This window comes from Rhinopithecus bieti, unplaced genomic scaffold (genome assembly GCF_001698545.2).
Source record: "Rhinopithecus bieti isolate Rb0 unplaced genomic scaffold, ASM169854v2 scaffold_10351, whole genome shotgun sequence".
Taxonomy (NCBI): domain Eukaryota; kingdom Metazoa; phylum Chordata; class Mammalia; order Primates; family Cercopithecidae; genus Rhinopithecus; species Rhinopithecus bieti.
The window spans coordinates 2597847-2613489 of NW_016806805.1; positions in this window are offsets into that span (position 1 = coordinate 2597847).

Below are 15643 nucleotides of genomic sequence, written 5' to 3' on the forward strand. Positions count from 1 at the left end.
AAAAAAAAAAAAAAAAAAAAATTATTAATCAGAAAGAAAGAAGAATTTAAAGATTTAGAACATTTTCACACTATCCATATTGAAAATAATGAGAAAAACTTGTTTAGGAAAACACAAAACTGTGCCCAAATGACTGTTTGATAAGGAGATTAGTCAGTCATCTAAGACAGCCTCTTATACACTTTTCTCAGGATACAAATGGGAAATGTTCCTCATCAAAAGTTGAAATAACCCAGATGGAGGGACTCATGCAATTCGGGAAATGGAATTCAACCCTAGAAAAGGGTGTGATGACGTGTTTCTAGCCCAAGGTGAAATGTGATTAGCCTGCTTGCAGAGAAGATTAGCCAGAGTGGAACAAGTCAGGTAGCACCATGAGGGATTTCATCAAAAGATAGACAACTGATTGAAGAGATAATTAATTTGATAGTACTAAGAGGAGTTTTATAATACTGAGGAGCATTAGTATAGAATTGCTACTAAGAACATGAAAAAACAAATATATAAAACTAGAAAATGATTATCTCTAAGGAAAACAAAATGTGGGGAAAAGAAAAAGCAATCGCAACATAATGCATTACTATAGTTAACCCTAGAAAAACGTGGGGGTTAGTGTCACTTATCCCTGCAAAGTCAGAAATCCACATATAACTTTTGACTTCCCCCAAACTTGACTACTAAAATAGCCTACTATTTATCAGAAGCCTTACTGTTAACATGCATAGTCAATTAACACAGATTTTGTAGGTTATATGTACTACATACTGTATTCTTACAATAGAGTAAGCTAGAGAAAAGAAAATGGCATTAGGAAAATCATAAGAAAGAGAAAACATATTTACTATTTATTAGGTGGAAGTAGATCATCATGTTCACATTGAGTAGGCTGAGGAGGAGGTAAAGGAGGAATTGTTCTTGCTATCTCAAGAGTGGTATAGGCAGAAGAATATAATGTATAAGTAGACCTGCTCAGTTTAAATCTGTGTTATTCAGGCTCAACTGTACATGGTTGAGTTGTAACGAGCATGTAATGTGAACATTAATATTGATCTAATGAAATTTAAGATATAAATGCATCAGATAATTCAAATTGTCCATAGATTGCTTGGGGCAAGAAGGTGAAAGAGAGCTAGTTTGTTATCTTTCAAACTAAGAGGTCACAATATCAGAGCTAACTTATGATGGAGGTGGAGGGTCAATATACTCATGCTATTTATAAGTATGTTATTAAATATTAAATAATTTACTAAAGAGATTTAAAAATTGTTGCCTCTATGAAGTATCAAATGGAGAGAGCTGTGAAATATCTTCATGTTCTGTTCTCTGTTATAGCAAACTTTGTAGAACACTTAATCTCTAAACCAACTATAGATACTATACTATATATGGTGTATTAGTCCCTTCTCACACTGCTATAAAGATACAAGCCAAACTGAGTAAATAATAAAGGAAAGAGGTTTAATTGATTCACAGTTCCTCATGGCTGGAGAGGCCTCAGGAAACTTATGATCATGGCAGCAGGCAAAAGGGAAGCAAGGACCTTCTTCACATGGTGGCAGGAGAGAGAAGTGCAAGCAGGGGAAATGCCAGATGCTTATAAAACCTCTCAGATCCCATGAGCACTCACTCCTTATCACAAGAACAGAGTGGAGGAAACTGCTCCCATGATCCAGTTACCTCCCACCTGGCCCCTCCCTTGACACGTGTGTATTACGAGGATTACAATTTAAGATGAGGTTTGGGTGGGGACACAGTCAAACCACATTATATGGTATAGTATATCATATAGTATAGGAATATATATATATGTTGAAAGCACATATATAGTTGTACACACACACACACAATGTATAATGGTAAATATAAACAGTAATTAAGTCTATAATAAAATTTTAATACCATATATATTTACCTTTTTGTTGTTGCTGTTAAGGTCTTCTCTACCCATCTTATTTATATTTAATAATCATAGTTTTACACCCTGCTTTGAATTTGTTCAGTTAGGCTTACTTTTACTTAAATGTGACAGAACAATCCAAAGTCACCATTACTTAATAAAACATAGATATTTCTTTTTTATGTAAACCAAATTCAGACACCAAATTGTCTTTATAGTGTTAAGAGATTCAGTCTTCTATTATCTAGCTACTAAGCCATACTTAGCCTATGACTCCATGGCCCAGAGCTATGAGAGTCCCAGCCATCACTTTGGTAGTCAGCCACCATGAAAGAAGAAAGAGAAAAAAAAAAGTAGCAAAGGATTTGTGCGAGCTTATTTTTATGATTTTCAAAAAAGTAACACACATTTGCTTAAGTTGCATTACCTAGAACTTATTCATATAGTCTCACCAAGCTGGAAGGAAGGCTAACAAATGAGTTTTGTTTGCTTATTACACACTGTGCTGAATAAATCTTAGGTTATTTTACTAAAGAAAAATAATGAATAAGGGGTTAGGTAACAAGCAGTCTCTGTCACACATTATATTTGCCTTTTTGAGTTATTTTGATCCTCTCTCCTGTAAATTCAATATTTTGTAAGCTTTTTGTATAAAAGTAATAAACCAAACTTTAATATAATTGAGGGTGACATTGATATTTTATTCTTCAAAATCCTGAAGCCAAACATTGAATCATCAGTGTGTGATGAACGTTATATTTTATTTAGCAGATTTGTCCTGGTCTGCCATGAGGCAAGGGTAAAATAGCAAATTTATTTTCTAGTTTCTATAGTGCCTTTCAAACAGGTTGAGAAAGTAAGTTCTCAAGTAACTTATTACTGGCATTATTCTTCTACTTTACTTAACAAACTTCCGATTAAATGAGACTATACTCCAATACAATATCATAGTAATATTATTTCATATAATAAGACATAATACTCCCCTTCTACTCCCCAGTTTACTTGCAATAAATTCTGCTCTTCTAGAAAGGAATTAGTGGTCAAAATACATCTCACAAAACTGTTTAGGTTTATTAGCTCATATCCAAATTATTTCCTGAAATGAATATATGCATATTATTTGAACAGTGATTCTGTTGCACATAACTGGACACATGTACTTACAATTCTCCTCATCTTTTAAATATAGATAAACAAAGATTTTATTTCAGGAAGGCAGGTTATGTGAACTGGTAGCAATACTGATCATTGTGGTTTCAGAGTTCAGGGTTATTGAAAATTCCAATAAAATGGAGTATAAGAAGCAGCAACCACAACAATTTTTGTTTAAATTGTGGTAAAATACACACAACACAAAATTTGCCACCTTAACCATTTTCAAAGGTGTAGAGTTCCATAGTGTTAAGTATATTCACATTGTTTTGTAACCAATCTCCAGAATGTTTTCATCTTGCAAAAATGAAACTATACCTATTAAACAAATGCTCCAGGCCACCCACCCCAGGCCTGGCAACCACCGTTCTACTTTCTATCCATCTTATTAGTCTAGCACAGTATCCTCCAGGTTCATCCATTGTTTTCACTGTTAGAATTGGGACTTTCTTATGACTTTTTTGTTTTTGCCCACATACTTTATCTGAGAAAATAATTTTATACTTAAGTTTCTGGTAGTGGCTATTCTCAGCAATTATTTATGGTGACACTCTATTTGGTAAGCTCAGTATAGCATAGTTTTCCTATTTCTCTCTCTTTTTTCTTATTTACAGTATTTATTTGTTTGCAGTGATAAAACAGCTTTTCTAAGAAACAAACGTTCAATTTAAGGCACTATCACCTCGCATCCTCTTGTAGCTATACAATGAAAGAAATTGGGATAAAAATACATTTCAAAAGTAAAATTAAATATAGTCCCTTTATTCCGTGGTGTATATGTGCCACATTTTCTTTATCCAGTCTAACACTGATTGGCATTTGGGCTGGTTCCAAGTCTTTGCTATTGTGAATAGTGCTGCAGTAAACAAATGTGTGCGTGTGTCTTTATAGTAAAATGATTTATAATCCTTTGGGTATATACTCAGTAATGGGATTGCTGGGTCAAATGGCGTTTCTAGTTCTGCATCCTTGAGGAATCGCCCCACTGTCTTCCACAATGATTGAGCTAATTTACACTCCCATTAACGGTGTAAAAATGTTCCTATTTCTCCACATCCTCTCCAGCATCTGTTGTTTTCTGACTTTTTAATGATCACCATTCTTACTGGCATGGGATGGCATCTCATTGTGGTTTTGATTTGCATTTCTCTAATGACCAGTGATGATGAGCTTTTCTTTTTTTCATGTGTCTTGGCCACATAAATGTCTTTGGAATACTATGCAGCCATAAAAAGAATGAGTTCATGTCCTTTGCAGGGACACGGATGAAGCTAGAAACCATCATTCTCAGCAAACTAACACAGGAACAGAAAACCAAACACCTCATTTTCTCACTGATAGGTGGGAGTTGAACAATGAGAACATATGGGCACAGGGAGGAGAATATCACATACCAGGGCCTGTCAGGGGTAAGGGGAAAGGGGAGGGATAGCATTATGAAAAATACCCAATGTAGATGACGAGTTGATGGGTGCATCAAACCACCATAGCACATATATACCTATGTAACAAACCTGCATCTTCTGCACATGTATCCTAGAACTTAAAGTATAATAAAAAATAAATTTAAAAAAGTCCCTTTAGATTTGAAATAGTTTTAACTATGTTACAGTTTAATGTTAAAAACAAAACAAAACAAAACAAAACAAAACAAAACAGGTAGCCTAGAGACTGTCTTTTTCAATGTACTCTCTTCCTTAAACTTACATTTTGATGTTGAGGAGTTTTTTTAGGAACTGTTAATTGCCCTCCAGTAATGTACGGGAAGTATAAGAAGTAGAGTTATTATTGGAGAACAGCTTAACTTTGAAATCACTGGGAAGGCCCTGTTTTCTGGAAAGAGAAGAACATGGAAGAATTGAGTACAAAATGTATTTGCTACAAAATAAGTATTCCCATAGCTTTGGGAAGTAGTATGGTGCAGAGGCAAGTTCATGGGCTTTGAAGTATGACATATTTGGATGTCATCTCTGAAAATTACCAGCAGGGTGCCGGGAGCTGCATCACTGCTACTCAGTGTGATAGGAGGACTGATGCCTATCTGTGAGTTGTTCATCACAGGCCTGTAATAAGAACAAAAATTGAGCAGTGTACATTTTAAATACTATTGATCAAATTGACGTTTCTATGTCTTCCCACTTATGATCAGTGGATTTGTCTCACTAAACAGGGTATAGACTAGACCAAGTGTTGCTTAACTAGCCTGATGAGTCATAAGAGGCAAGAGCTGCATTTTAGTTATACACAGGAGGACCAAGGGATGATGTGATGTTTTAAGATTGGTTTGTGAAGTGTAATTCAATAAAAATAAGATAAAATGTGTGTGCTTATTTATTTTACAAATAATTTTAAAGTTTTATTAGATATATTTTAAATGTATAGCTTACCATTATTAGCTATTTAAGTAATCAAAATTTTAACCCTAATATGGAGATGGTAAAGAAGATTTACAATAATTTTTTTGTAAACACGTGACACATTTTTTCATTCAGTAGTAGTATATAAAATTGCAATAATGGAAGTTATTTCAAAGAAGAGCTAAAAATTTTAATGCTAATTTATATATGGTAAAATAAGATTAACTGGACTTTTTTTGTCAAAAAATGACACATCTTTTTATTTCAGTAGTATATTAAATAGTGATAATGAAAGTTTTTTTAAAAGTAAAGACCAAGAAAAGGTCAAACTAATTTTACTCAGAAGTATTATCTCTCGTACATTGATTTCATTTTTGTAGCTGTAATTGGTGATGAAGTGATTAAAAAGAAGTGTGTTATTTGTGGAGATGAATTGGCTGCTGAAACGATTAAACCATCAAACTTTAAGGCCAATTATATACACAACATAAAGAGATGAATTCAAAACCACAGAATTATGTGAAAGAAAAAGTATTAAAATAGAAAGCTGACAACAGATGTTCAATATTTTGGATACAAACATTACTGCCTGGCAGAGTTTATATAACATGGCACTTCAGTTTCCTAAGAATTAAAACACTGTGTACAATTATTGAGAAACTAATGAATGGTTGTAGCAAAGGGGTTTGTCTAGAAATGTTTCTGTAGCAAAGTAGTTGATTCAAGTACCACTCTCCAACACTATACCTTGACACATTCAGGAATTAGCTAATGATATAGAAGACTAATAGAAAAAAATGAAGCTACCATGGTATTTTTTTATTGTGACCTGATAAATTCATAGCCCAATATGGTAATTCTTTCAGAACTTACACAATTTAAACATGATATTGATACGATAAACTGTAGCTCTAAATGCTAGCTCTAAATTGTGTAAAACTATAAAAAATAACATTGTCAATAAATGTGACTTCACATCCAAGGTTTATGTAGATCTATGTTCTGTGGGATAGTCACTTAGTCATACTGCTTCATCACACACACACAAAAATCTCGCCAAAAAATTTTAAAAAAAAAAGCTCGTCAGCTCTCAACTATATGTTGGCTTAGATGTGAGTTAAGTGAAGGTTAACATTTTAATTTTATGATAATATGGAAAATATGAGTGAGTGGTATTGCATGCAGAAGTATGATGTTTAATTGAAAAAATATTGTATTTAGAGCGCTTGAAATATGGAACAAACTCTAAGTGATTCTTAAAGATAAATTGGTTTTGTCATAGTTTTTTTAAGGAAGTGAAATGGGCAGCCAGAATTGCTTATTGATCTGATATGCTTGGTAATTTTAATTATCTTATTACTTTCATGCAGCAAAGAAACTTAATGTATATCAATAGCAGAAATTCAGGGCACACACAAAAGTTAAAAATTTGAAAAAAACAGTGTTTACAGATTATAATGACATGTTCTATAAATTAACACCAATTGTAAATGATGTGAATGATAATCTTGATATTGCATATTTGCAAAAAGTTTATCGATGAACATTTTGTTCATTTAATAAATCACTTTGGTTTTATTTCTACCAAAAGGAAACCTATACATAGGAAACGCATGATGCAGAATTCATGTCTTTTATAAAAAACTAATTTAAATTTATGAGATAAATTTTATGAGCTAAATTGGAACTGACTGCTGATGAAGAACTGAGTGAATTTTGAAAATACAGCATCACTTGCATCATTCTGGATAAAAATTAAAAACAAAAATTTTAGTCTTGCTAAAATTTTTTCCAAAAGTTTCTTTTTCTGTTTCTATCAACATACTTTTGTGAGAGTGGTTACTCTGCTGTGAGCACTGTTCTAACAAAACATAGATACACTTAAAAATATATTATCCTATGCATATAGCATTGTCATCATCCAACCTAAATTAAAATTTAAAGATTAAAAATTAACATGCAGAATGCCTTCATCATGTTAAAACCTTAAACATTGGTATACACAGTGTCCATTCAAAGTGTATATAGGAAGTTATTATGAAGAATTTTGAATTCAAACTTTTGTTTAGTTTTGTTTGTTTTAATTTCTTAATTTCTTAGTTACTTTAAGTCTTTACAACTTACAAACTCACACACATTCTGCAAAGAAAAACTTATCTGATCCCTGGGTGATTTTTTCCATCACTGGGAAACTCCCTCTATCAGAAAACTGTTGTCCACAATCAATCAGGGCTTCTTTCATTATTTTGAAACCATACAACCACAGTGGGCTAAATGCCAAAATACACAGTGAACCCAGGGCCATAATCTTTTGCTAGCATGGTTATGGATTTGCTAAGGTTCTTCCCATTTAACTGTAGAATATTTCCAACAAATAGAAAAGAAGTGAGGTCATGTGGGAGCTTCTGTTTGACACAGAATCACAGGGGAAGGAGAAGGGGAAACAAGCATGTCTTACACGGCTGGAGCAGAAGGAAGAGCTTGTTTAGTTATAGTAGAGGAATGAAAAAAACTATAAGTTCAATGCCAATTGTCTATATTAGTCACCTATACACATACTTTCAATAAACAATATAGACAGAGTTCATGATTATTTTCTTTTTCCCTGTTTTGCTTTTTCTAAGTGTATTCATTAAACTAATTTTGTGGCTGCTGACACTAGTAAGGCAACTGGAGATTATGTAAGGCAAGTATTAAATTTTTTTTTTTTTAAATTTATTTTTTTGGAGACGGAGTCTCGCTCTGTCGCCCAGGCTGGAGTGCAGTGGCCAGATTTCAGCTTACTGCAAGCTCTGCCTCCCGGGTTTACGCCATTCTCCTGCCTCAGCCTCCCGAGTAGCTGGGACTACAGGCGCCCGCCACCTCGCCCAGCTAGGTTTTCTTTTTTGTATTTTTTAGTAGAGATGGGGTTTCACCGTGTTAGCCAGGATGGTCTAGATCTCCTGACCTCGTGATCCGCCCATCTCGGCGTCCCAAAGTGCTGGGATTACAGGCTTGAGCCACCGCACCCGGCCTAAATTTTTATTATATTTTTTCTGATAATTTTTTTATAGTTTACAAAAGTATTGTAACCTGATTGGCTGAAACCCTATACAATGAGAAAATGGAAACCAGAGAGGTTTAATAATGTAATGCAATGCTCCTTAAACTATTGCTGGTGAAGAGCCAGTTATTTTTACTTTCAGCTAATCAGGTTGATGATTATAAACCTGATTATATAGATGAAAATAAAAGATGAAAGTGAATTAAAATACAATGCCTATATTCAATATGGCAATTATGACTAACAATAAAACACCTAGGTTGAATTAAGCTAAAGATTTTCTATGCTGGTTTTTTGTTTGTTTATTTGGGGATTTTCGGCCACATTCCAATCCCTATAATGCAGATGCCTTTTACATAACCAATTTTAAAGCTGAACCAAGTAGCTTACCAATAATTTCTGATATTCTGCCTGTATAACATTAAAAAAACATTGCTTTTACATATATATTCATATATCTATATATTTCTTATATTAATTGAATGTAATAGTGACCATTTTGAGCATTTTCTAAATAATAAATACTATGTTAATTTTTAAAAAGTATAATCTTAATGAATTATTACACTATCCCAATGAAATGCATATGTAGTGTCACCATTTGGTAGATAAATAAACTGAGAGAGCTTAAGCAACTTGCTAATTGAAAAACTAAAAAAAGGTAGAATTTGAATCCACTTTCATCTCAATATTGTTGTAATATATTTTTTAACATATTATCTTTAGGATGTGATACAGCAATGAGTACCTATTATTGCTAAGGAGATACATATTAAATAAATAGTGAACTCATTGATTGTGAAAATGAACAGATATGATTTGACATAATGGAAGTTATAGTTTTGTTTATACATTTTCAGTGTTATTTTCTCAAAATTAGTTTTGCTTATAGTAGTTAAGAAAATATCAAATTTATCAATTTGAAATCAATACATATAAAAACAGTTAATTGATTCATTTTATTGTTGGAGTTCAATACTACATGCTAAAATATATAAATAAAGAAAAGTTGAGTTTTCTAGTTTGGTCAGATGGAAATAAAAGTTTTTGCAACATTCACTTAAGGAATCTTTGATCTTATAAATTGGGATAGATGGTGAATATGGTAATTCTGGTCCTAATTCAGATAACTTTTCTGTACATGTCTTGAAGCCATTAACTTTATCTTTTTCATCACTGTATCCTGTACAGTGTCTAGTGTAAGGATAAATCCAAATTTAAAATAAGAAGCTTGTCTTGGCACTGTGTTTCAGTGTAATCCCAGGATTTTGAGAGGCTAAGGCAGGCGGATTGCTTTAGGCCAGGAGTTTGAGACCAGACTGGATAACATAGGGAAACCCTATTTCTACTTAAAACAAATAAATGCATGAATAAGTAAAAATTGTAAACTTAATTCTCCCTGTTAAAAGAAGGGAAGAGAATTGTCCCTTCCCTTTTTTCTTAGAATATTTGCTTAAGAAAACTTGTAACTTTAAGTACTTTATCCTCTCTTAGAAATGTGTGTAAATCCGTTTGAAAAGTAGATAGGTCTTTTGTCTGCTTTATGATCAAGAATGTCTTCCTCAAGCACCTGGGAGCCATTTATTTGAAATGTAATAATCACGAAGATAAAATTCTTCTCTCTCAGTTTCTATGGATGGATAGGAACCTAACTTTGATTGTTCCAAACCACAAAACTGCTTCCTATGATAAATATATGAGAAGTTTATTTTTCCTGTGGATAAAGCCAGTTAGCTAACACAGATGGTCACCCTAATTACCAGGTGAAGTGAGTGTGAACTATATGTGACAAATAGTGCTGTAAAGTCCTTTTACTTGAGGACTAGTTACTATCTTGAAAGCATATATACAATGAGTTTTATCTATTTGACTATATAAAAGTATAAGATTTCTTTCTGTCTTTGGCAGTCTCTTAGCAGATTGCCTGTGATGCCTGCCACATTCTGTATTAATGCTTATTCAATAATGAAAGTGTTTTCTTTTCTACTAACTTTATGGAGATTATTTCTGTGTTGGAAGAAGATTTTATTTTTAATTTTATTTCTAAAACAATAGCAATATTGCTTACATATGGAGAATATTCAATAATTATTTTTGAATCAGAGAAAGGAACCCTAATGTTAAAATACTTAATTTTGACTTATGTGTTCATTTGGCACATTAAAAAATAGTAATTACATATTTCAAGTGTTTTTGTATTGGTAACTAATTTACTACTCACTCTCTCTGTGGCCTCACTAGCTCTGTGCTCCTAAGTCAAAAACAAACAGACAAAACTGACCTGGAACCACACAAGCAAACACAAATGCAAGCAAAATAACATTTCTCTCCTCATAACCTATTTATGCAAGTATTTGATGTAGGCTCCTTTGTAATTCAACTTTCCAAACCATTCCTGATGTTGTAAGCTTCCAATTCTTCACCTATTTTCAAATATATGGCCTCAGATCTGTCGCTGATTCTGTTCCTCTAGTACTGGCTTCTGTCTCTCTCCATGACTACCAGTCATGCTTGCATTTTAGATTGTGAACAAAACTTCTCTGAAAAGGAATTCGGAGGAAAGACACTTTATTCCAGTGAAGTTTGCAAATCAGGGAGATGAGGCCTTGGAATCTTAGAATCTGTAATGTAAAATGAAGAAATGTTCCAGAGAACAAAGAGAGTGTTAGACAAGTAGCAGAAGTTCTTGCCCAAGTTCCCAATTATATTTGTTTATGCAAATGAAGGATTGAAACTTGCTTAGTTTTGATTGGTCAGCACAGCTGGGTTTTGATTGGTTGATACACTTTGATTAGATGCGGTAGTGAGCTCTGGTGGGTTTGTTCCTGTGATCTCTGATTGGTTGGCTTCCCCAAACCAGAAATTTCTGGCAGATATTTCTTTTAAACTACTGGTGGTGAGTTATGGGAGGGTGAGGCAGGGGCCGTCTTTCTGGTCACAGTCTATCTTAATCCATACAACAGGAACTGGATTGGCTTGAATGTAGAAAGGGAAGTCCTGTGATAGTTTTACAATATCTTTCTGAGAACAAAGAGTATGTGAGTGCTCCCTCACTCCAGACATGACAACCTTATTCTATTCTGTTTTAACTTTGGGCACCTCAGATAGCCACAGGGAGTCCACTTTGCCTGTTGGCCACAGGCATACTTTAACAAGATTGTTTTTTACTGTCATGCTGCTTACCCAGTGTGATAAAGATCCATGTTAAGCCTTAGAATGTCAGTATTCTTGCAGTTTCCCACGAAAATTTCCGAAAACAATTGGAACAGCATTTTCAATAATAATTATAATCTTATTTTAGGAAATGGAAGCTTAAATCTAAGGTCATTCAATTACTGAGTAACAAAACTATAGCTAGAGAGCAGGTTTATAGAAGTACACTTAATTCCTTAATTCATTTGCTTTTCAGTTAACTGGAAGGCATAATATGGTTTGCAGAAGCTGACAAATATTTAGATTAAATATATATACCCTTCTAAATAGAACCTGAACCAACTATTTACTAAATGGCTTGTTTATTTTCATTTAAAAACCCTGTCAAGTCCTTAATAACAAAACTGAATAAAATAAAAACAAAATCACCTGTAGGTGCAAGAAAAAAATCAAAACATTAACTAAAAGGAAAACATCAAAATAAGTATTAATTGAAAATACCAGGCTGGGTGCACGCAGTGGCTCACGCTTGTAACCCCAACACTTTGGGAGGCCAACAGGGGTGGATCACTTGAGGTCCGGAGTTCCAGATCAGAGTGGCCAACATGGTGAAACTCTGTCTCTACTAATACAAAAATCAGCTGGGCATGGTGGTGCACGCCTGTAATCCCAGCTACTTGGGAGGCTGAGGCAGGAGAATTGCTTGAAACCTGGGAGGCGGAGGTTGCAGTGAGCCAGATCATGCCACTGCACTCCAGCCTGGGTGACAAGAGAGAAACTCACTCTCAAACAAGAGGAAAAAAAGAAAGAAAGAAAGAAAGAAGGAAAGAAAATACCTGTTTCTAGCTTCCTCTCATTCCCAAAAGGCTTGTTGTAATCACTGGAATATTTTTTTTTCTACTATTAGTAGAGAGGGGCAGCCCTCGGTTTAAAAAATAGACCTTAACTATTATTATCTCAGGTTTTTAGATTTCCTGGAGAGGCTTTGTTTTACTTTTCTTTTTTCAAGAGGTAATTAACATAGAATGCTGATTCATTTATTTTCGCTAAATGAAGATGTTAAAATATTTTAAAATTTCTTTCCTATCATTGTAATTATTTAAAAGACACTTCTGCTACACAGGCAAAGAGTTAAATAAATACAAAGCATTATTGAAGTAATGAATGATATTAGGGATAATTTACTGCAGTTTGAAAATTTATGTGACTTGAATGCAATAATTTAGTGCTTATTTCATTTTAAAGGTAGAAGGTTTTCTTTTCTATTCTGTTTATAATAGGATTCAATGTGACCTTTCTTGTTGAGGGCAACAGCCTACACCAGTCATATAGCTGGGAGTGTGATTGTTAGGAAATCAATGCAATGAGACCAAAACATCCACTTGATTAACATGGGAAAACAAGACTTTATTTTTCTCTAGTGGGTAGGTGTATGTTGCCCATGAGAAATATAAAGTCATTGTGAGAATAATAAAATGAATCCAAATTATAGCATTATTTATTATGTTATGGAATAATTTGTCCATTATTTGTTATTTTAAATAAGTTTAATGATTAATAAAAATTATCACAACAAAGCGTCAAGAAAATACATCTTTGATTTTAACTTAAAATCTCTAACTCTGTAGGTTATTTAAACTTGTGACTTTTATATTTAAATCTTTCTAAATTTATAAACAGCATTAAAACATTTAAGAAAACCTAATCAGCTTACTTTTAAGTTTCATGTAATTGACTTACAAGACTTACTTTAGTGCTTAGGAAGAGGTAGTTTGGTAGTCAAACTATTTAAATAATTAAAAAGAAATTTGATACATTGAATTTATAACTTTATTTTAAAATGTTAATTGAGTTTAGTTAATTAAGTTTCAGAATGGGACCAAACATTTGAATATTAAAATTCCCTGGATGCAGAAGTAGAGTAATTCAATTTCTAAGTTAAATGTTTCACAAAATTATTAGATTAAAATTTTAACTTACAAATTGAACAGGATTTTAAAGTACATGTCCAACTACTCTTCTCTGTGCACAAAACCTACTTTGAGTACATAAGACAACACACATTGACCTCATTTACAGCAGCTGTGGTTGGAGCAGTTTCCTTGTCCTCACTGGTCTCAATCCAAGACAGATCATTTTTGCCTATTCAACATTCTCTGTAAGAAATTCAGTCAAACTGAGCCATTAGTGATTTTCTTAACAAAAATAGTTAGGTCTTATTGTTTACTGTTGTGCCTTTTGTTTTTCTTCTACTTCTCACTGGTTTTATGGTCTTTATTTGGTTGTTTCTCTGGCCAACACCACTGTCCCGTCACCTTCCTATCATACACGTAATACTGACAATCAAAAACCTTACTTTTGTATGCTATCATGGATATTTTTACACTGGCATTATTTTGTTTGTTTTTAAATTTTTTATTGATACATACTAGTTGAATGGCATTACTTGTGTTGGCTCACTACATGGATCACTGAGATGTTAGTAATTTGATGACTCATAATATTTCATTTTATGTTGGGAACATGGAGCAGAAGTTTGCATTAATCATACTTCTCACTTTGAGGCAAATTACCATCACTGATCCTTGGAAGGTCCCTTCTTGGTTTGGTTTGTTAGCTCAGTTTTCTTTTATTCATTTATTGGGTTTTATCCCTATTTCCCACTCCCTTCCTCTCACCACCACCTTAGCTACAGACAACTATTATATGTTCTAGTGTCTTGTATTGTTTGTATATGCTATTGTAAAATGCATATTACTGTTATAAATGCATATGCGTATGATTTATATATCTATAATATAGTGAGTTATAGTAATGTACGTATGTGTGTGTGTATATATATATGTGTGTATATATATCCAAAAATATGTCATTCTGTTTCTTACTTTTCTCACTAAACCCTAGGTTTGAAAGTCCAACCATATCATTATGTATTATTCTGTGCATATACATACAACTTTTGCTTCTGACTACTGCATAATGTTTCAATGTGTGCATGCAGCCCATTTTGCCTACCCCTTCACCTACTGATAGACATCCATGTTGCCTCCAATTTCCCACTTCCATAAATACTGCAATAAGGACCACCTCCATGTGTGTCCCTTATAAAACACTGGTAAGAATTTCTTTGGGCTACATATACCTTGGAACAGAATTTCTGGGCCATAGAAGAGCATAGAATATACTTGACTAAGTGTACCAAATTGCTATGCGGAATGACTCAGCCAGTTCATACTCCCCAAAACAGTGCCAGCACATGAAAGTTTCTACATTATCAAATGCCAACTAATGTCTGACATTATAAAGTGTTCTATTTTTGATAGACAAATAGGTAAGGAGTAGTATCTCAGTAATTTCATTTGCATTTTACTGTATATTAATTATTTTGAGGATGACATTATGTCTTTAGTTTTTTGAGTTTCATTTTTTGAGGAATAATTGTTCATAAAATTTGCAAATATGCTTTTGTCATTCAGTTATTTATCTCTTAAGAGGCTTTTCAGTGAACAAAAAACATTTCTTATGTCATCACATTTATTGATATGACTTGGAATTCAAACTTTTAATATTTTATTTAAGAATCCTTTTTCTGTGTTTGAATAAAATATTCTGTTTTTTTCAATTACTTATTAGGTTTATCTTTCGTATTTATACTTTTAATCTAACAAGACATTAACATTTTGTAATGTTAAGGAAAGATCCAATTTTATCTTATTAAGTGTAGCACTTTCCAGTACTATTTATATGCCGTCTATCATTTCCAGTGATATTTGATGTAGTTTTTATCATATATTAAATCATGTGTTTACTTTGTTCTATTTCTGATCTCTCACTTTGTTGGTTAAATTCTTTTATCTTCTTGTGGCTATTCCAAATTATTTTTTATTACTAATGGTGATTTTGTTGTAACATATTTTAATATTCAAAAAAAGGAATAACCCCACTTTGCTCTTTTTTTCTAAGGTTTATTTAGCTATTCATAAAATTTTTCCGCACATAAATTTAGAATACATTTCCCCCCTCAAAAAAAAAAAAAAA